Here is a 23,592-nt window from a genome sequence, read left to right as displayed (position 1 = left end):
TGCCCAGGTGGGAAAGGGCAGTGTGGAGTGCAATAGAGATTGCATCATCTGTGGATCTGTTAATGCGGTATGCAAATTGGGGAGTCTAGGGTTTCTGGGATAATGGTGTTGATGTGAGCCATGACCAGCCTTTCAAAGCACTTCATGGCTACAGAGGTGAGTGCTATGGCCCTGTCTGATCCGTCTGGCCCTGCGGCCTTGTGAATGTTGACCTCTTTAAAGGTCTTACTCACATCAGCTGTGGAGAGCGCGATCACACAGTCTTCCAGAACAGCTGGTGCTCTCATGCATGTTTCAGTTTTATTTGTCTCGAAGCGAGCATAGAAGTTGTTTAGCTCGTCTGGTAGGCTCGTGTCACTGTGCAGCTCTCGGTTGTGCTTTCCCTTTGTAGTCTGTAATGGTTTGCAAGCCCTGCCACATCCGACGAGCGTCAGAGCCAGTGTAGTACGATTCGATCTTAGTCCTGTATTGATGCTTTGCCTGTTTGATGGTTCGTCAGAGGACATAGAGGGATTCCTTATAAGCTTCCAGGTTAGAGTCCCGCTCCTTGAAAGTGTCAGCTCTTGTCTTTAGCTCAGGGAGGATGTTTATTTAAGTTTCCTTCCATTAAAGTCACCGTCTACTAGGAGCACTGCCTCTGGATGAGCATTTTCCTGTTTGCTTATGGCGGAATACAGCTCATTCAGTGCGGTAATAGTGCCAGCATCAGTCTGTGATGGTATGTAGACAGCTAAGAAAAAGACGGATGAAAACTCTCTAGGTAGATAGTGTGGTCTACAGCTTATCATGAGATACTCTACCTCAGGCGAGCAAAACCTCTAGACTTCCTTAGATATCGTGCACCAGCTGTTATTTATAAAAATACATAGTCCGCCCCTTGTCTTACCATATGCAGCTGTTCTTTCCAGTCGATACAGCGTATAGCCATCCAGCTGTAAGTTGACAATGTGGTCATTCAGCCACGACTCCGTGAAGGGTAAGATATTACAGTTTTGAATGTCCTGTTGGTAGTATAATCTTCCGTGTAGGTCATCGATTTTTTTCTCTCCAAAGATTGCACGTTTGCTAACAAAATGGAAGGAAGTGGGGGTTTATTCGATCACCTACGAATTCTCAGAAGGCAGCCCGCCCTTTTTCCTCCGCCTCCTCTTCATGCAAATCATGGGGTATCTGGGCCTGTTCCCGGGAAAGCAGTATATCGTTCACGTCGGGGTCGTACCAAGATGGCAGTTCTTTGTCTTCGTCTTGTCGTGTCCCGTGTATATATCTTTTTTTTCCTTCGTATATATTTCGTAAATATTTTTACAAATATTTTTAACCTCAGTTTCAACATGCTCAACCGCCTCATCCTATGTGGTGGATGGATCTGCTTTTTTCTACACTTTAGAACCGGAACCCCCAACATAATCTAGCCAGCAAACTAGCTACTAGCTAATAGTCTGTTAGCCACTGCTAGCGGTCATCAGCTAACCTTAGCCTGGTCAACTCCTTCCAGTCTGCACAGAGCATTTCAACCCAGAGCATACCGGGCTGCTCTTTCTCCAAAACATCTCCGGTTTCCTATCGCCTGGATCATCGCAGCTTAGCTAGCTGCTATCCAAGTGGCTACTCCCTGGTTAATGTCTCTGTCCCGAAGCAAGCACCAGTGAGCCTGGAATTAGCCTCATGCTAGGCCCATCTCACGGCTGGCTGAAGAGGTCACTCCTTGGGCTACAACACATATTTTGCCAATTGGCCTGGACCCCTTTTACTGTCGACACAGAGCCCCGCCGATTCCACCATGACTGATCTACCGACGTAATCCGCCCGAGGGTTTTCAACAGGCTCCTCCATCGCGACGTCCCCTGAAGGCCCATCCGCCTGCCTGCTAGCCGCGGCCCGCTAGCTGTCTAGAGCATATCGGACAGTTAGCTGAAGAAGATCATCATGCCAATTTCTTGAGCTACAATACCTATTTTGCCAATTGGCCTGGACCTTTTTACTGCCTACACGGAGCCCTGCCGATCCAACACGACTGGTATGCCGACGTCCAAGGGAGCTACAACAACAGACTTTTTCCCATCGCGACGTCCTCCCTAAAGCCCGTCTGCTAGACTGCTAGCCCCAGCCTGCTAGCTATCTGAATCGCCATGTCTCCAGCTCCCCTAGCCTCCCACTGGTCCCTATGATCACTCGGCTATGCATGCCTCTCCCTAATGTCAATATGTCTTGTCCATTGCTGTTTTGGTTAGTGATTATTGTCTTATTTCACTGTAGAGACTCCAGCCCTGCTCAATATGCCTTAGCTAGACCTTTTGTTCTACTTCCCACACATGCGGTGACCTCACCTGGTTTAAATGGTGTCTCTAGAGACAATCTCATCGTCACTCAATGCCTAGGTTTACCTCCACTGTATTCACATCCTACCATACCCTTGTCTGTACATTATGCCTTGAATCTATTCTTCCGCACCCAGAAACCTGTTCCTTTTACTCTCTGTTCCGAACGCACTAGAAGACCAGTACTTATAGCCTTTAGCGTTACCCTTACCCTACTCCTCCTCTGGTGATGTAGAGGTTAATCCAGGACCTGCAGCCCCCAGCATCACTCCCATTCCCCAGGCGCTCTCATTTGTTGACTTCTGTAACCGTAAAAGCCTTGGTTTCATGCATGTTAACATTAGAAGCCTCCTCCCTAAGTTTGTTTTACTCACTGCTTTAGCACACTCTGCCAATCCGAATGTCCTAGCCATGTCTGAATCCTTGCCTAGGAAGGCCACCAAAAACCCAAAACTTTCCATCCCTAACTATAACATTTTCCGACAAGATAGAACTGCCAAAGGGGGAGGTGTTGCAATCAACTGTAGAGATAGCCTGCAGAGCTCTGTCATAGTATCCAGGTCTATGCCCAAACAATTCGAGATTCTACTTCCAAAATTCACCACTCCAGAAACAAGTCTCTGACTGTTGCGGCTTCTTACAGACCAACTTCTGCCCCCAGCTGTGCTCTGGACACCATATGTGAATTGATTGCCCCCCATCTATCTTCTGAGCTCGTGCTGTTAGGTGACCTAAACTGGGACATGCTTAATACCCCGGCCATCCTACAATCTAAGCTAGATGCCCTCAGTCTCACACAAATTATCAATGAACCTACCAGGTACAACTCCAAATCTGTAAACACGAGGCACTCTCATAGATATCATCCTGACCAACTTGCCCTCTAAATACACCTCTGCTGTCTTCAACCAGGATCTCAGCAATCACTGCCTCATTGCCTGCATCCGTAATGGGTCTGCAGTCAAACGACCACCCCTCATCACTGTCAAATGCTCCCTAAAACACTTCAGTGAGCAGGTCTTTCTAATCGACCTGGCCCGGGTGTCCCGGAAGGATATTGACTTCATTCCGTCAGTAGAGGATGCCTGGTTATTCTTTAAAAGTGCTTTCCTCACCATCTTAAATAAGCATGCCCCATTCAAAAAATGTAGAACCAGAAACAGATATAGCCCTTGGTTCACTGCAGATCTGACTGCCTTGACCAACACAAAAAACATTTTGTGGCGTATTGCATTAGCATCGAATAGCCACCGCGATACGCAACTTTTCAGGGAAATTAGGAACCAATATACACAGGCAGTTAGGAAAGCAAAGGCTAGCTTTTTCAAACAGAAATGTGCATCCTGTAGCACAAACTCAAAGAAGTTATGTGACACTGTAAAGTCCATGGAGAATAAGAGCACCTCCTCCCAGCTGCCCACTGCACTGAGGATAGGAAACTCTGTCACCACCGATAAATCTACGATAATAGATCATTTCAATAAGCATTTCTCTACGGCTGGCCATGCTTTTCTCCTGACTACCCCTTCCCCGGTCAACAGCCATGCACCCCCCAGAGCAACTTGCCCAATCCTCACCCATTTCTCTTTCACCGTAAATCCAGATAGCTAATGTTGTGAAAGAGTTTAAAAATCTGGAGACCTACAAATCAGCTGGGCAAGACAATCTGGCCCCGTCCTTTCAAAAATTATCCGCCGCAATTGTTGCAGCCCTTTTTAATAGCCTGTACAACCTCTCTTTCGTATTGTCTGAGATCCCCAAAGATTTTAAAGCTGTCGTGGTCATCCCCCTCTTCAAAGGGGGAGACACTCTAGCCCCAAACTGTTACAGACCTATATCTATCCTACCCTGCCTTTCTAAGGTCTTCGAAAGCCAAGTTAACAAACAGATCACCGACCATTTGGAATCCCACCGTACCTTCTCCGCTATGCAATCTGGTTTCTGAGCTGGTCATGGGTGCACCTCAGCCACGCTCAAGGTCCTAAATGATATCATAACCGCCATCGATAAAAGACAATACTGTGCAGCCGTCTTCTTCAACCTGGCCAAAGCTTTCGACTCTGTCAATCACCACATTCTTATCGGCAGACTCTTCCGGGCCTCTGGCAGTCTCTATGGTGGTGACACAGGGTTCAATTCTTGGGCCGACTCTCTTCTCTGTATACATCAATGATGTCACTCTTGCTGCTGGTGATTCTCTGATCCACCTCCACGCAGACGACACCATTCTGTATACTTCTGGCCCTTCTTTGGACACTGTGTTAACTAACGTCCAGACAAGCTTCAATACCATACAACTCTCCTTCCGTGGCCTCCAACTGCTCTTAAATGCACATAAAACTAAATGCATGCTCTTCAACCGATCACTGCCTGTACCCACCTGCTCGACTAGCATCACTACTCTGGACGGTTCTGACTTAGAATATGTGGACAACTACAAATACCTAGGTGTCAGGTTAGACTGTAAACTCTCCTTCCAGACTCACATTAAGCATCTCCAATGCAAAATTAAATCTAGAACCGGCTTCCTACTTCGCAACAAAGCCTCATTCACTCATGGTGCCAAACATACCCTCGTAAAACTGACTATCCTACCGATCCTTGACTTCGGCAAAGCCATTTATAAAATTGCCTCCAACACTCTACTCAGCTAATTGGAAGCAGTCTATCACAGTGCCATCCGTTTTGTCACCAAAGCCCCATATTCTACCTACCACTGCGACCTGTATGCTCTCATTGGCTGGCCCTCGCTTCATATTCGTTACCAAACCCACTGGCTCTAGGTCATCTATAAGTCTTTGCTAGATAAAGCCCCACCTTATCTCAGCTCACTGGTCACCATAGCAGCACCCACCCATAGCACGCGCTCCAGCAGGTATATTTCACTGGTCACCCCAAAGCCTATTTCTCATTTCGCCGCCTTTCCTTCCAGTTCTCTGCTGCCAATGACTGGAACGAATTGCAAAAATCACTGAAGCTGGAGATTCATATCTTCCTCACTAGCTTTAAGCATCAGCTGTCAGACTAACTCACAGATCACTGCATCAGTACATAGCCCATCTGTAAATAGCCCACCCAACTACCTCATCCCCATGTTATTATTTTTGCTCCTTTGCACCCAAGTATCTCTACTTGCACATTCATCTTCTGCACATCTATCACTCCAGTGTTTAATTGCTATATTGTAATTACTTCGCAACTACGGCCATTTATTGCCTTACCTTCCTAATCTTACCTCATTTGCACACACTGTATAAAGATTTTTTCTATTGTGTTATTGACTATACATTTGTTTAATCCATGTGTAACTCTGTGTTGTTGTTTGTGTCGCAATGCTTTGCTTTATCTTGGCCAGGTCACAGTTGTAAATGAGAACTTTTTCTCAGCTGGCCTACCTGGTTAAATAAAGGTGAAATAAAAATAAATAATAAAAAAAGGAAAAAATGATTCTGCCAGTCCGTGGTGAGTAATCGAAGTTCTGATGCCCCTAAGTTATTTTCGGTCATAAGAGACGGTAGCAGCAACATTATGTACAAAATAGGTAAAAAATATGTTACAAAAAAAAAAAAAAAAAAAATTGTTTAGGAACACGTAAAATGTCAGCCTTGTTCTCCAGTGCCATCATAAAAGTTCCTCTTGTGTTCCTTTTGTCCAGGTGTGAAAGGGCAGTGTGGAGTGCATTTGAGATTCCGTCATGTGTGGATCTGTTGGGGCAGTATGTAAATTGGTGTGGGTCTAGGGTTTCTGGGATAATGGTGTTGATGTGAGCCATAATCAGCCTTTCAAAGCACTTCATGGCTACAGACGTGAGTGCTACGGGTCAGTAGTCATTTTGGCAGTTTAGGCAGTTTACCTTGGTGTTCTTGGGCACAGGGACTATGGTGGTCTGCTTGAAACATGTAGGTATTACAGACTCGGTCAGGGACAGGTTGAAAATGTCAGTGAAGACACTTGCCAGTTGGTCCGCCCATGCTCTGAGTACGCGTCCTGGTAATCCGTCTGGCCCTGCGGCCTTGTGAATGTTAACTTCTTTAAAGGTCTTACTCACATTGGCTGTGGAGAGTTTGATGACACCGCCGTCCGGAACAGCTGATGCTCTCACGCATGGTTCAGTGTTCCTTGCCTCGAAGCGAGCATGCTGTAGAATGCATTTTACTCATCCGGTAGGCTGGTGTTACTGGGCAGCTCTCGGTTGGGTTTCTCTTTGTCAGAGCCGGTGTAGTAGGATTCGATCTTAGTCCTGTATTGATGCTTTGTCTGTTTGATGGTTCGTCTGAGGGCATAACAGGATTTCTTATAAGCGTCCCGATTACTGTTCTACTCCTTGAAAGCGGCATCTCTAGGCTTTAGCTCGATGCATATGTTGCCTCCAAAACTTTCCACTGGTAAAAACCATTCATCTTGAGGCGACAGGGAAGGGTGCAAAATGCAAGCTATTAATTATTATATCATATACCGAACAAAAAAAATATAAACTCAACATGTAAAGTGTTTGTCCCATGTTTCATGAGCTGAAATAAAAGATCCCAGAAATATTCAATACGTAGGTTGTTTATTTTTCATTACATTAAAATCATCTGGTCGTCTAGACAATTAAATCACAAGAAAATACAGAGTCCTAGATCTCATCTAGCACTTAACAGTACATTATACACTGAAATTACTATTCAGTTGTGAGATACAGTGCTGTGTGTTGGTATGTGGATACTGTACGTTTCATATTTGTTAAGACTATACAGTATGTTAACGAACACCTACATGGTCTACCTTGTTTTGTTGCAGGTTCGGATGCGTCCATAGGCGCCATGGTGTAATGGCGCCTTCCCCACCCCACACAAACACACACGCACACACACACACACACACACACACACACACACACACACACACACACACACACACACACACACACACACACACACACACACACACACACACACACACACACACACACACACACACACACACACACGCACACACATGCACACACACACACTCTCTCTGTCTCCCAGTTCGGAGAGCATTCATCTCGACAGAGGAACATTAGGTCTGGGAGAAGAAGCAAATGGCAAACACACAAAGGACCCCCACAGGGAGGTAAATACACAGGCATGTTCAGATGAAGGCTGTCTGCTAAGGGGACTGGGAGGTCAATACACAGGCACGTTTAGATGACTGCTGGCTGAACTGGCTGCCAGTCGGATGTTTCAAGGAGGTGCCATGCAGACCTATCACACATATCACCCCCCCCCCCAAATCATGTCAAAATCCAATCTATTGAATTTACCCCAGGTGGACTCCAATCAAGTTGTAGAAACATCTCAAGGATGATCGATGGAAACAGAATGCCTTTGAGCTCAATTTCGAGTCTCATAGCAAAGGGTCGGAATACTTCTGTAAATAAGGTTTTTCAAGGTTTAAAAAAAAATACATTTGCAAAGAAATTGAAGACACACACACACACACACACACACACACACACACACACACACACACACACACACACACACACACACACACTGAAACACACACTGAAACACACACACAAACAGTCTTTTACAGTTAAGCTAGTGGGGACACCCATTCAGAATCCTATTTTCCCTAGCTCCCAACCCTAGCTCCTAACCCTAGCTCCTAACCCTAGTTCCTAACCCTAGCTCCCAACCCTAACCCTAACCCGTACTCTTACCCGTGCCCTAACCCTAACCCTAACCTTAACCCAAAAACTTAACCTTAATCCTAACCCTAAACCTAACCCTAGCTCCTAAACCTAGCTGCTAACCCTAGCTCCTAACCTTAACCCTAACCCTAACCCTAGCTCCTAACCCTAACCCTAACCCTAGCTCCTAACCTTAACCCTAGCCCTAACCCTAGTTCCTAACCCTAGCTCCTAACCCTTATCGTAATTCTAATTCTAACCCTAAACCCCCTAGAAAAACCATTTGACCTCGTGGGGACTAACTACATAAATGTCCCCAGTTGGTCCAATTTTTGTTTGTTTACTATTCTTGTGGGGAATTCTGGTCCACACACACACACACACACACACACACACACACACACACACACACACACACACACACACACACACACACACACACAGAAACACACACATACACTCACAGAAACACACACACACACACACTCACAAACACACACACACACACACTCACAAACACAGAAACACACACACACACACTCACAAACACACACACACACACACACACACACACACACACAGGGCAGGATTAAGAATTAAATATCACACAAATGACCAAAATGAGTGGCTGCTCTTACTGACAAACTGAGATAAATCTGGTCTTGAATTCAAACAAACAACAGGCCAATGAAGCCGCACACAGACTGTACAATATTAGGAGGAAATATATATTATATTATAATTATATATATTTATCATATACTACAGAAGGTATTAAATACAATGTTACAGTGGCACACTGACTGACTGGCAGCTCGTGGTGGCCTGTAACGGCTGTCGTGAGAGAGAGTAGACCAAGGTGCAGCGGAGTTAGTGTTCATCAAAATCAATGAAACAAACCAACATAGAAAAATGCACATAGAATGCTCTCCCTATGTAACACCCTGGCCTAACCAAAATAAAGAACAGAAATCCCTCTCTATGGCCGGGGCGTTACATGGCCAGACACCCTTTGTTGGTGTTTCCTTGATTTTGGCAGTTACTTGTATTTGTTTGTGATGAAACTTAATCCAGTTATTTTTTCTAAACTATTGATCCTCTGTGGATAAATGATGCTCTCTGGTGTATTATGAACATTGAGAGTGGGCTCCTACGGTTGGAGAAAAATTATAATAATACAAAAAACAAGGTAATCATATTTATTTTATTTTTTTTGCCTCTAGGACCCTTACAGCCTGGGGCCCAGCCCCTGACTCACACATCTGACCAGTGACATTTATTTATTATGGAATTTTATATAAAAAATAAATAAATATATAAATATATATATATATATATATATATATATATATATATATACATCAGTTACCCAATCAAGGCAGGGCCCCCCAGTTACCCACATGGGCCCCCTACCTCCCCACACCACCATCTGATGATTAGCAGCAGGCAGCAGGCAGCAGGCTGTAGCAGACAGTAGCAGGCAGTAGCAGATAGTAGCAGGCAGTAGCAGGCAGTAGCAGGCAGCAGGCAGTAGCAGGCAGTAGACAGTAGCAGACAGTAGCAGGCAGTAGCAGGCAGTAGGCAGCAGCAGACAGTAGCAGGCAGCAGGCAGCAGGTAGTAGGCAGTAGCAGGCAGTAGGCAGCAGGCAGTAGCAGGCAGTAGCAGGCAGTAGCAGGCAGTAGGCAGCAGCAGACAGTAGCAGGCAGCAGGCAGTAGGCAGTAGCAGGCAGTAGGCAGCAGCAGGCAGTAGCAGGCAGTAGGCAGCAGCAGGCAGTAGCAGGCAGTAGCAGGCAGTAGCAGGCAGTAGGCAGTAGGCAGCAGCAGACAGTAGCAGGCAGCAGGCAGTAGGCAGTAGCAGGCAGTAGGCAGCAGCAGGCAGTAGGCAGTAGCAGGCAGTAGGCAGCAATAGGCAGTAGCAGGCAGCAGGCAGCAGGCAATAGGCAGCAGCAGACAGTAGCAGGCAGTAGGCAGTAGGCAGTAGCAGACAGTAGGCAGCAGCAGACAGTAGCAGGCAGCAGGCAGTAGGCAGTAGCAGACAGTAGGCAGTAGCAGGCAGCAGGTAGTAGGCAGTAGGCAGTAGGCAGCAGCAGACAGTAGCAGGCAGCAGGCAGTAGACAGTAGCAGACAGTAGGCAGCAGCAGGCAGTAGCAGGCAGTAGGCAGCAGCAGACAGTAGCAGGCAGTAGGCAGCAGCAGACAGTAGCAGGCAGTAGGCAGCAGCAGACAGTAGCAGGCAGCAGGCAGCAGGTAGTAGGCAGTAGCAGGCAGTAGGCAGCAGGCAGTAGCAGGCAGTAGCAGGCAGTAGCAGGCAGTAGGCAGCAGCAGACAGTAGCAGGCAGCAGGCAGTAGGCAGTAGCAGGCAGTAGGCAGCAGCAGGCAGTAGCAGGCAGTAGGCAGCAGCAGGCAGTAGCAGGCAGTAGCAGGCAGTAGCAGGCAGTAGGCAGTAGGCAGCAGCAGACAGTAGCAGGCAGCAGGCAGTAGGCAGTAGCAGGCAGTAGGCAGCAGCAGGCAGTAGGCAGTAGCAGGCAGTAGGCAGCAATAGGCAGTAGCAGGCAGCAGGCAGCAGGCAATAGGCAGCAGCAGACAGTAGCAGGCAGTAGGCAGTAGGCAGTAGCAGACAGTAGGCAGCAGCAGACAGTAGCAGGCAGCAGGCAGTAGGCAGTAGCAGACAGTAGGCAGTAGCAGGCAGCAGGTAGTAGGCAGTAGGCAGTAGGCAGCAGCAGACAGTAGCAGGCAGCAGGCAGTAGACAGTAGCAGACAGTAGGCAGCAGCAGGCAGTAGCAGGCAGTAGGCAGCAGCAGACAGTAGCAGGCAGTAGGCAGCAGCAGACAGTAGCAGGCAGTAGGCAGCAGGCAGTAGACAGTAGCAGACAGTAGGCAGTAGCAGGCAGTAGGCAGCAGCAGGCAGTAGCAGGCAGTAGCAGGCAGCAGGCAGTAGCAGGCAGTAGGCAGCAGGCAGTAGGCAGTAGCAGACAGTAGGCAGTAGCAGGCAGTAGGCAGCAGCAGGCAATAGCAGGCAGTAGGCAGCAGCAGACAGTAGCAGGCAGTAGGCAGCAGGCAGTAGGCAGTAGCAGACAGTAGGCAGTAGCAGGCAGTAGGCAGCAGCAGGCAGTAGCAGGCAGTAGCAGGCAGCAGGCAGTAGCAGGCAGTAGGCAACAGGCAGTAGGCAGTAGCAGACAGTAGGCAGTAGCAGGCAGTAGGCAGCAGCAGGCAGTAGCAGGCAGCAGGCAGTAGCAGGCAGCAGGCAGTAGCAGACAGTAGCAGGCAGTAGCAGGCAGTAGGCAGCAGCAGGCAGCAGGCAGTAGCAGGCAGTAGCAGGCAGTAGCAGGCAGCAGGCAGTAGCAGGCAGCAGGCAGCAGGGAGTAGCAGGCAATAGTAGGCAGTAGGCAGCATGCAGCAAGCAGCAGCAGAAAGCAGGCAGTAGCAGGCAGTAGCAGGCTGTAGGCAGCAGGCAGTAGCAGGAAGTAGGCAGCATGCAGCAGGCAGTAGCAGGCAGTAGGCAGCAGGCAGTAGCAGGCAGTTGCAGGCAGTAGGCAGCATGCAGCAAGCAGCAGCAGAAAGCAGGCAGTAGCAGACAGTAGCAGGCTGTAGGCAGCAGGCAGTAGCAGGCAGTAGCAGGCAGTAGCAGGCAGTAGGCAGTATGCAGCAGGCAATAGCAGGCAATAGCAGGCAGCAGCAGGCAGCAGGCAGCAGGCAGTAGCAGGCAGTAGGCAGCAATAGGCAGTAGCAGGCAGCAGGCAGCAGGCAGCAGGCAATAGGCAGCAGCAGACAGTAGCAGGCAGTAGGCAGTAGGCAGTAGGCAGCAGCAGACAGTAGCAGGCAGTAGGCAGCAGCAGACAGTAGCAGGCAGTTGGCAGCAGGCAGTAGGCAGTAGCAGACAGTAGGCAGTAGCAGGCAGCAGGCAGTAGGCAGTAGGCAGCAGCAGACAGTAGCAGACAGTAGCAGGCAGTAGGCAGCAGCAGGCAGCAGGTAGTAGGCAGTAGGCAGTAGGCAGCAGAAGACAGTAGCAGGCAGCAGGCAGTAGGCAGTAGCAGACAGTAGGCAGTAGCAGGCAGCAGGTAGTAGGCAGTAGGCAGTAGGCAGCAGCAGACAGTAGCAGGCAGCAGGCAGTAGACAGTAGCAGACAGTAGGCAGCAGCAGGCAGTAGCAGGCAGTAGGCAGCAGCAGACAGTAGCAGGCAGTAGGCAGCAGCAGACAGTAGCAGGCAGTAGGCAGCAGGCAGTAGACAGTAGCAGACAGTAGGCAGTAGCAGGCAGTAGGCAGCAGCAGGCAGTAGCAGGCAGTAGCAGGCAGCAGGCAGTAGCAGGCAGTAGGCAGCAGGCAGTAGGCAGTAGCAGACAGTAGGCAGTAGCAGGCAGTAGGCAGCAGCAGGCAATAGCAGGCAGTAGGCAGCAGCAGACAGTAGCAGGCAGTAGGCAGCAGGCAGTAGGCAGTAGCAGACAGTAGGCAGTAGCAGGCAGTAGGCAGCAGCAGGCAGTAGCAGGCAGTAGCAGGCAGCAGGCAGTAGCAGGCAGTAGGCAACAGGCAGTAGGCAGTAGCAGACAGTAGCAGGCAGTAGGTAGCAGCAGGCAGCAGGCAGTAGCAGGCAGTAGCAGGCAGTAGCAGGCAGTAGCAGGCAGCAGGCAGTAGCAGGCAGCAGGCAGTAGCAGGCAGTCGCAGGCAGTCGCAGGCAGCAGGCAGTAGCAGGCAGCAGGCAGCAGCAGGCAGCAGCAGGCAGTAGGCAGCAGACAGTAGCAGGCAGCAGGCAGCAGGGAGTAGCAGGCAATAGTAGGCAGTAGGCAGCATGCAGCAAGCAGCAGCAGAAAGCAGGCAGTAGCAGGCAGTAGCAGGCTGTAGGCAGCAGGCAGTAGCAGGAAGTAGGCAGCATGCAGCAGGCAGTAGCAGGCAGTAGGCAGCAGGCAGTAGCAGGCAGTTGCAGGCAGCAGACAGTAGCATGCAGTAGACAGCAGACAGTAGGCAGCAGCCAGTAGCAGGCAGTAGCAGACAATAGCAGGTAGTAGCAGGCAGTAGCATGCAGCAGGCAGTAGGCAGCAGGCAGTATTCATGCAGCAGGCAGCAGGCAGCAGGCAGAAGCATGCAGCAGGCAGTAGCAGGCAGCAGGCAGTAGCAGGCAGTAGCAGGCAGTAGCAGGCAGCAGCCAGCAGCAGGCAGTAGCAGGCAGTAGGCAGCAGGCAGTAGCAGGCAGCAGACAGTAGCAGGCAGTAGCAGGCAGCAGGTAGTAGCAGGCAGCAGGCAGTCGCAGGCAGCAGGCAGTAGCAGGCAGTAGCAGGACGCAGGCAGAAGCAGGCAGCAGGCAGTAGCAGGCAGTAGCAGACAGTAGGCAGCAGGCAGTAGCAGGCAGTAGCAGGCAGTAGGCAGCAGGCAGCAGCAGGAAGCAGGCAGTAGCAAGCAGCAGGCAGTAGCAGGCAACAGGCAGTAGCAGGCAGCAGGCAGCAGACAGTAGGCAGCAGGCAGCAGGCAGTAGCAGGCAGCAGGCAGCAGCAGGCAGCAGGCAGTAGCAGGCAGCAGGCAGTAGAAGGCAGCAGGCAGTATGCAGCAGGCAGCAGGCAGAAGGCAGTAGCAGGCAGCAGGCAGTAGCAGACAGCAGGCAGTAGCAGGCAGTAGCAGGCAATAGCAGGCAGTAGCAGGCAGTAGCATTCAGCAGGCAGCATGGCAGTAGCATGCAGCAGGCAGCACGAAGCAGGCAGCAGGCAGCATGCAGAAGCAGGCAGCAGGCAGTAGCAGGCAGCAGGCAGTAGCAGGCAGTAGCAGGCAGTAGCAGGCAGTAGCAGGCAGCAGGCAGTAGCAGGCAGCAGGCAGTAGAAGGCAGTCGCAGGCAGTCGCAGGCAGCAGGCAGTAGCAGGCAGCAGACAGCAGCAGGCAGTAGCAGGCAGTAGGCAGCAGACAGTAGCAGGCAGCAGGCAGTAGCAGGCAGTAGCAGGCAGCAGGCAGAAGCAGGCGGCAGGTAGTAGCAGGCAGTAGCAGGCAGTAGGCAGCAGGCAGTAGCAGGCAGTAGCAGGACGCAGGCAGAAGCAGGCAGCAGGCAGTAGCAGGCAGTAGCAGACAGTAGGCAGCAGGCAGTAGCAGGCAGTAGCAGGCAGTAGGCAGCAGGCAGCAGCAGGAAGCAGGCAGTAGCAAGCAGCAGGCAGTAGCAGGCAACAGGCAGTAGCAGGCAGCAGGCAGCAGACAGTAGGCAGCAGGCAGCAGGCAGTAGCAGGCAGCAGGCAGCAGCAGGCAGCAGGCAGTAGCAGGCAGCAGGCAGTAGAAGGCAGCAGGCAGTATGCAGCAGGCAGCAGGCAGAAGGCAGTAGCAGGCAGCAGGCAGTAGCAGACAGCAGGCAGTAGCAGGCAGTAGCAGGCAATAGCAGGCAGTAGCAGGCAGTAGCATTCAGCAGGCAGCATGGCAGTAGCATGCAGCAGGCAGCACGAAGCAGGCAGCAGGCAGCATGCAGAAGCAGGCAGCAGGCAGTAGCAGGCAGCAGGCAGTAGCAGGCAGTAGCAGGCAGTAGCAGGCAGTAGCAGGCAGCAGGCAGTAGCAGGCAGCAGGCAGTAGAAGGCAGTCGCAGGCAGTCGCAGGCAGCAGGCAGTAGCAGGCAGCAGACAGCAGCAGGCAGTAGCAGGCAGTAGGCAGCAGACAGTAGCAGGCAGCAGGCAGTAGCAGGCAGTAGCAGGCAGCAGGCAGAAGCAGGCGGCAGGTAGTAGCAGGCAGTAGCAGGCAGTAGGCAGCAGGCAGTAGCAGGCAGTAGCAGGCAGTAGCAGGCAGCAGGCAGCAGACAGCAGGCAGCATGCAGAAACATGCAGCAGGCAGTAGCAGGCAGTAGGCAGTAGCAGGCAGTAGCAGGCAGTAGCAGGCAGCAGGCAGCAGCAGGCAGTAGCAGGCAGTAGGCAGCAGGCAGTAGCAGCCAGCAGACAGTAGCAGGCAGTAGCAGGCAGCAGGTAATAGCAGGCAGCAGGCAGTAGCAGGCAGCAGACAGTTGCAGGCAGCAGGCAGAAGCAGGCAGCAGGCAGTAGCAGGCAGTAGACAGCAGGCAGTAGCAGGCAGTTGTAGGCAGTAGGCAGCAGGCAGCAGCAGGCAGCAGGCAGTAGCAGGCAGCAGGCAGTAGAAGGCAGCAGGCAGTAGCAGGCAGCAGGCAGTAGGCAGCATGGCAGTAGCATGCAGCAGGCAGCATGGCAGTAGCATGCAGCAGGCAGCATGGCAGCAGGCAGCAGCCAGAAGCATGCAGCAGGCAGTAGCAGGCAGCAGGCAGTAGCAGGCAGTAGCAAGCAGTAGCAGGCAGCAGGCAGCAGCAGGCAGTAGCGGGCAGTAGGCAGCAGGCAGCAGGCAGCAGCAGGCAGCAGGCAGTAGCAGGCAGCAGGCAGTAGCAGGCAGCAGGCAGTGTGCAGCAGGCAGCAGGCAGAAGGCAGTAGCAGGCAGCAGCCAGTAGCAGGCAGCAGGCAGTAGGAAGTAGCAGGCAGTAGCACGCAGTAGCAGGCAGCAGGCAGAAGCAGGCAGTAGGCAGCAGGCAGTAGCAGGCAGTAGCAGGCAGTAGCAGGCAGCAGGCAGTAGCAGGCAGTAGGCAGCAGGGAGTAGCAGGCAGTAGTAGGCAGTAGGCAGCATGCAGCAAGCAGCAGCAGAAAGCAGGCAGTAGCAGGCAGTAGCAGGCTGTAGGCAGCAGGCAATAGCAGGCAGTAGCAAGCAGTAGGCAGTATGCAGCAGGCAATATCAGGCAGTAGCAGGCAGCAGCAGGCAGCAGGCAGTAGGCAGTAGCAGGCAGCAGGCAGTAGCATGCAGTAGGCAGCAGACAGTATGCAGCAGCCAGTAGCAGGCAGTAGCAGGCAATAGCAGGTAGTAGCAGGCAGTAGCATGCAGCAGGCAGCAGACAGTAGGCAGCAGGCAGTAGCATGCAGCAGGCAGCAGGCAGAAGCATGCAGCAGGCAGTAGAAGGCAGCAGGCAGTAGCAGGCAGTAGCAGGCAGCAGGCAGTAGCAGGCAGCAGGCAGCAGCAGGCAGTAGCAGGCAGTAGGCAGCAGGCAGTAGCAGGCAGCAGACAGTAGCAGGCAGCAGGCAGCAGCAGGCAGTAGCAGGCAGTAGGCAGCAGGCAGTAGCAGGCAGTAGGCAGCAGGCAGTAGCAGGCAGCAGACAGTAGCAGGCAGTAGCAGGCAGCAGGCAGTAGCAGGCAGTAGCAGGCAGTAGCAGACAGTAGGCAGCAGGCAGTAGCAGGCAGTAGCAGGCAGTAGGCAGCAGGCAGCAGCAGGAAGCAGGCAGTAGCAGGCAGCAGGCAGAAGCAGGCAGCAGGCAGTAGCAGGCAGTAGCAGACAGTAGCAGGCAGAAGGCAGTAGCAGGCAGCAGGCAGTAAGCAGGCAGCACGCAATAGCAGGCTGTCAACACTCATTGAGAGCTGCTGAATCCTCCTGTAGTTGGTGATTGTAGTAAAAAAATACAAATATATACGTCATATCTAATATATATAATCTAATATATACTATATATATAATATATACTACATATATAATATTTACTATATATAATATATACTACATATCTAATATATACTATATATATAATATATATTACATATCTAATATATACTATATACTACATATCTAATATATACTATATATATAATATATACTACATATATAATATTTACTATATATACTATATACTACATATCTAATATATACTATATATATACTATATACTACATATCTAATATATACTATATATACTATATACTACATATCTAATATATACTATATATATACTATATACTACATATCTAATATATACTATATATATTCTATATACTACATATCTAATATATACTATATATACTATATATTACATATCTAATATATATATATATATATTCTATATACTACATATCTAATATATACTATACATAATTCTCACGTCACCCCGCTCCTCCGCTCTCTCCACTGGCTTCCAGTTGAAGCTCGCATCCGCTACAAGACCATGGTGCTTGCCTACGGAGCTGTGAGGGGAACGGCACCTCCGTACCTTCAGGCTCTGATCAGGCCCTACACCCAAACAAGGGCACTGCGTTCATCCACCTCTGGCCTGCTCGCCTCCCTACCTCTGAGGAAGCACAGTTCCCGCTCAGCCCAGTCAAAACTGTTCGCCGCTCTGGCACCCCAATGGTGGAACAAGCTCCCTCACGATGCCAGGACAGCGGAGTCAATCACCACCTTCCGGAGACACCTGAAACCCCACCTCTTTAAGGAATACCTGGGATAGGATAAAGTAATCCTTCTAACCCCCCCCCTTTAAAAGATTTAGATGCACTATTGTAAAGCGGTTGTTCTACTGGATATTATAGGTGAATGCACCAATTTGTAAGTCGCTCTGGATAAGAGCGTCTGCTAAATGACCTAAATGTAAATGTAAATGTAATATATACTACATATCTAATATATACTATACATAATATATACTACATATCTAATATATACTATACATAATATATACTACATATCTAATATATATATATATATATATATATACTACATACTACATATCAAATATATACTACATATACTATATACTACATATCTAATATATACAATATATATATATAATATGCACTACATATCTAATTGATACTATAGATGTACTATATACTACATATACAGTGTACATGTCCTTTATTATATATTTTTTGTAAAACATAAAGCCCCTGTAAGCCGCTGCATTAATCCGTTCTTGCACACACACACCTACACACACACAGTCCTATCCAAATCCCACTCCATAAAGCACAATATCACACACTCAACATACACATCTTCTAAAGACATTGACATGAATCCTACGGTCAGTTCATACAGTATTCATTCAGCCCAGTGGGATGTCTTCTTAGACGGTACTCTCTAAATCTATCTGATAATATACATTGTGGAGAGTGTGTCTGTATGTCTGTGTGTCTGTGTGTGTGTCTGTATGTCTGTGTGTCTGTGTGTGTGTCTGTCTGTCTGTCTGTCTGTGTGTGTGTCTGTCTGTCTGTCTGTCTGTCTGTCTGTCTGTCTGTCTGTGTGTGTGTCTGTATGTCTGTGTGTCTGTGTGTGTGTCTGTATGTCTGTGTGTCTGTCTGTCTGTCTGTGCGTGTGTGTGTGTGTGTGTGTGTGTGTGTGTGTGTGTGTGTGTGTGTTTATGTACATACAGTATGTCCGTGTTCCCGTGTGTGTGTGTGTGTGTGTGTGTGTGTGTGTGTGTGTGTGTGTGTGTTTATGTACATACAGTATGTCCGTGTTCCCGTGTGTGTGTGTGTGTGTGTGTGTGTGTGTGTGTGTGTGTGTGTGTGTGTGTGTGTGTGTGTGTGTGTGTGTGTGTGTGTGTGTGTGTTGATTTAGCGATTGTTGAAGCCTGTCTTTGAAAATGAAGTGTGACCTTCATTCTATTTCTCTCAATGGCCTTTGTGAGATCAGCCAAGCATCAAGCCGTGAAACACAATCAATGATGGAGATTCTCACTAATGTCAGGTTTCTGGACACAGACTAATGTAAAGGATTTTTTGCTGTTTGACAGGAGAGGACTATTTCAACACAGATAATTACTTTGTTGCAGATGAGTAATTTATGGGGGTTTTTTCACAACAGAATGCGCAACACCACCATATATAGACACATGGTATGGTGCTGTAGATAATATGAATGTTTACAGTGTGATGTCTGTGTGCTGTAAAAGTGTATAAATAATTTATTCTTATTGTCCACCGTACCTCCCCTGCCCCAACTCCCCTGTACCTTCACAGCACTATGTGACCGCCGTACCTCCCCTGCCTCAACTCCCCTGTACCTTCACAGCCCCCCCCCCCCCACACACACACACACACACACACACACACACACAAAAGCCACTTCCCCTTACCCACTAACACTGACTTTGCTAATAAATATTTTGTGGAGGGAAAATGTACTTGTTACGGTTGTGATGTTTGTTGTCTCACCTAGCTATCGTAGCCCCCTTTCCAGCAGTCAAATTACCATATTATTAACCTCCAGTGGTCTCATGGGTGAAATGTTAATCATATTTTTCAAAATAGTATATTTTAATAAACATTATAAAAAAAAACGTTGTCACGTCCTGGCCAGTATAAGGGTTAATTGTTATTGTAGTTTGGTCAGGACGTGGCAGAGGGTATTTGTTTTATGTGGTTCAGGGTGGTGTGTTTGGTTAAAGGGTGTTTGATTTAGTATTTCCGGGGTTTTGGTTTATAGTCTATGTTTATGTATTTCTATGTCTAGTCTGGTGAGTGTGTTTCTATGTTGTGTTGATTGGGGTTGGGACTCTCAGTTGAAGGCAGGTGTTGTCTATCTGCCTTTGATTGAGAGTCCCATATATTAGGGTGTGTTTGTGGTTGTTATTTGTGGGTGATTGTTCTGTGTTGAGCCTATGCTAGCCAGACTGTTAGTAGTTGTTTGTTCGTTCTTTTTGTTTTGTTATTTTGTACGTTCATTTTTTGTAGTCAATAAAACTCAAGATGAGCATACACGTACCTGCTGCGTATTGGTCCTCCTTCACCGACGACAACCGTGACAGAATCACCCACCACTCAAGGACCAAGCAGCAGAGGAAGGAGCAGACGGTGTTCGAGTTGGACTGGCGGGAGAAGTGGACTTGGGAGGAAGTTCTGGACGGGGCCGGACCTTGGCACCAGGCTGGGGAGTATCGCCGCCCGCAGTGGGAAATTGAGGCAGCCAAGGCAGAGAGGCGGTGGTACGAGGCCAGAGACGCGCTGAGGGAGAAGCACGAGAGGCACCCCCAATAATTTTTTTGGGGGGGGCACACGGGTAGTTTGGCTAGGCGTAGGAAGAGCCGGAAGCCAGCTACCCGTGGTTATATGGAGGAGCGTATGGGGTGGGGAGCACTATGTTTCGCTGAGAAGCGCACTCTCACCCATACGCACGCACAGTCCGGTGCGAGTTATTCCAGCCCCTCGCAGGTGCCGTGCTAGAGCGGGCATCCAGCCTGGTAGGAGGATGCCTGCGCAGCGCATCTGGTCGCCGGTACGCCTCCGAGGACCAGGCTACCCAACTCCCGCACTACGCACGGCTACCATCGGGCCCCTGCACAGCCCAGTCTGCCCTGTACGAGCACTCCGCTCGTACAGGGCTACTAGTTCCATCCAGCCAAGGCGGGTTGTGCAGGAGGTAAGATCTAGACCGGCTGTGCGCCTCCATAGCCCTGGGTTTCCAGCTCCTGTCTCTCGTGCGGACCCGGAAGTGCGTCAACCAAGTCCGACTCGTCCTGTTCCCGCTCCCCGCACTAGCCTGCAAGTTCGTAAACCCAGCCTCGCCAGTCAACAGTCGTCAGAGCTTCCCGCCAGTCAACAGTCGTCGGAGCTGCCCGCCAGTCAACAGTCGTCGGAGCTGCCCGCCAGTCAACAGTCGTCGGAGCTGCCCGCCAGTCAACAGTCGTCGGAGCTGCCAGCCAGTCAACAGTCGTCGGAGCTGCCCGCCAGTCAACAGTCGCCGGAGTGGCCAGACTGCGCTGAACTGCCGGAGTGGCCAGACTGCGCTGAACTGCCGGAGTGGCCAGACTGCGCTGAACTGCCGGAGTGGCCAGACTGCGCTGAACTGCCGGAGTGGCCAGACTGCGCTGAACTGCCGGAGTGGCCAGACTGCGCTGAACTGCCGGAGTGGCCAGACTGCGCTGAACTGCCGGAGTGGCCAGACTGCCTTGAACTGCCGGAGTGGCCAGACTGCCCTGAACTGCCGGAGTGGCCAGACTGCCCAGACTGTCCCGAGTTGCCAGACTGCCCAGACTGTCCCGAGTTGCCAGACTGCCCAGACTGTCCCGAGTTGCCAGACGGCCCAGACTGCCCCGAGTTGACAGACTGCCCCGAGCTGCCAGACTGGACAGACTGCCCCGAACTGCCAGAGTGGCCCGACTGCCGGGAAAGGCCTGAACCGGAGCCACCTCCTGATATAGGTGGGTTGGGGAGGGAGGGGTGTAGCACAGTGCCGTCGTTGTCGGCAGCCACCCTCCCTTCCCTCCCTTTAGTAGAGGGGAATTTTTGTTTTGTTGTTTGGGGTTGTTGTTTTTGTTTTGTTTTTTGTGTTAAAGGTGCTTCCAGGGTTAGCACCTTTAAGGGGGGGTACTGTCACGTCCTGGCCAGTATAAGGCTTAATTAGTATTGTAGTTTGGTCAGGACGTGACAGAGGGTATTTTTTTTATGTGGTTCAGGGTGGTGTGTTTGGTTAAAGGGTGTTTGATTTAGTATTTCCGGGGTTTTGGTTTATAGTCTATGTTTATGTATTTCTATGTCTAGTCTGGTGAGTGTGTTTCTATGTTGTGTTGATTGGGGTTGGGACTCTCAGTTGAAGGCAGGTGTTGTCTATCTGCCTTTGATTGAGAGTCCCATGTATTAGGGTGTGTTTGTGGTTGTTATTTGTGGGTGATTGTTCTGTGTTGAGCCTATGCTAGCCAGACTGTTAGTAGTTGTTTGTTCGTTCTTTTTGTTTTGTTATTTTGTACGTTCATTTTTTGTAGTCAATAAAACTCAAGATGAGCATACACGTACCTGCTGCGTATTGGTCCTCCTTCACCGACGACAACCGTGACAAACGTGCTGAAAATATGTCAAACTTATTTGTTATACACTGCTCCAAAAAATAAAGGGAACACTTAAACAACACAATGTAACTCCAAGTCAATCACACTTCTGTGAAATCAAACTGTCCACTTAGGAAGCAACGCTGATTGACAATAAATGTCACATGCTGTTGTGCAAATGGAATAGACAACAGGGGGAAATTATAGGCAATTAGCAAGACACCCCCAATAAAGGAGTGGTTCTGCAGGTGGGGACCACAGACCACTTCTCAGTTCCTATTCTTCCTGGCTGATGTTTTGGTCACTTTTAAATGCTGGCGGTGCTTTCACTCTAGTGGTAGCATGAGACGGAGTCTACAACCCACACAAGTGGCTCAGGTAGTGCAGCTCATCCAGGATGGCACATCAATGCGAGCTGTGGCAAGAAGGTTTACTGTGTCTGTCAGCGTAGTGTCCAGAGCATGGAGGCGCTACCAGGAGACAGGCCAGTACATCAGGAGACGTGGAGGAGGCCGTAGGAGGGCAACAACCCAGCAGCAGGACCGCTACCTCCGCATTTGTGCAAGGAGGAGCAGGAGAAGCACTGCCAGAGCCCTGCAAAATGACCTCCAGCAGGCCACAAATGTGCATGTGTCTGCTCAAACGGTCGGAAACAGACTCCATGAGGGTGGTATGAGGGCCCGACGTCCACAGGTGGGGGTTGTGCTTACAGCCCAACACCGTGCAGGATGTTTGGCATTTGCCAGAGAACACCAAGATTGGCAAATTCGCCACTGGCGCCCTGTGCTCTTCACAGATGAAAGCAGGTTCACACTGAGCACATGTGACAGACGTGACAGAGTCTGGAGACGCCGTGGAGAACGTTCTGCTGCCTGCAACATCCTCCAGCATGACCGGTTTGGCGGTGGGTCAGTCATGGTGTGGGGTGGAATTTCTTTGGGGGGCCGCACAGCCTCCATGTGCTCGCCAGAGGTAGCCTGACTGCCATTAGGTACCGAGATGAGATCCTCAGACACCTTGTGAGACCATATGCTGGTGCGGTTGGCCCTGGGTTCCTCCTAATGCAACACAATGCTAGGCCTCATGTGGCTGGAGTGTGTCAGCAGTTCCTGCAAGAGGAAGGCATTGATGGTATGGACTGGCCCGCCCGTTCCCCAGACCTGAATCCAATTGAGCACATCTGGGACATCATGTCTCGCTCCATCCACCAACGCCACGTTGCACCACAGACTGTCCAGGAGTTGGCGGATGCTTTAGTCCAGGTCTGGGAGGAGATCCCTCAGGAGACCATCCGCCACCTCATCAAGAGCATGCCCAGGCGTTGTAGGGAGGTCATACAGGCACGTGGAGGCCACACACACTACTGATCCTCTTTTTGACTTGTTTTAAGGACATTACATCAAAGTCGGATCAGCCTGTAGTGTGGTTTTCCACTTTAATTTTGAGTGTGACTCCAAATCCAGACCTCCATGGGTTGATAAATTGGATTTCCATTGATTATTTTTGTGTGGTTTTGTTGTCAGCACATTGAACTATGTAAAGAAAAAAGTATTTAATAAGATTATTTATTTCATTCAGATCTAGGATGTGTTGTTTAAGTGTTCCCTTTATTTCTTTGAGCAGTATATTTCAGTCTTATGTGATGTATATAAAGTTTAATATTAGGTTGAAAAATATATACTTTTTTTTTATACATTTTAACTCTATATCTGACATGGTAAAGGTGTCTTTCAAGCCCATAACCATGTGTTTGAGGTGTAAACTTTTGTTTCAAAGTAGATTTGTTTAAGACTACCAAGAAACCCTCTGTGTAGGACCCTGATTTAGCTCACTGCAGTAGAAGGTTATTTAAGATGATTGTATCTTCTGGATAAGAACGTCTGCTAAATGACTAAAATGTACATTTAAAATAATCTATTAGAGAATCACTGGTGTAAGCACCACAAATATATGTTTCCCCTTTTCATTCCTCTCTCTCTCTCTCTCTCTCTCTCTCTCTCTCTCTCTCTCTCTCTCCCTACCATCACTTCTTTCTCCCCTTTTCCCCTTTTCATTCCTCTCTCTCTCTCTCTCTCTCTCTCTCT

This window comes from Salmo trutta, chromosome 27 (genome assembly GCF_901001165.1).
Source record: "Salmo trutta chromosome 27, fSalTru1.1, whole genome shotgun sequence".
Lineage (NCBI taxonomy): Eukaryota > Metazoa > Chordata > Actinopteri > Salmoniformes > Salmonidae > Salmo > Salmo trutta.
This window is presented reverse-complemented; position numbering follows the sequence as displayed.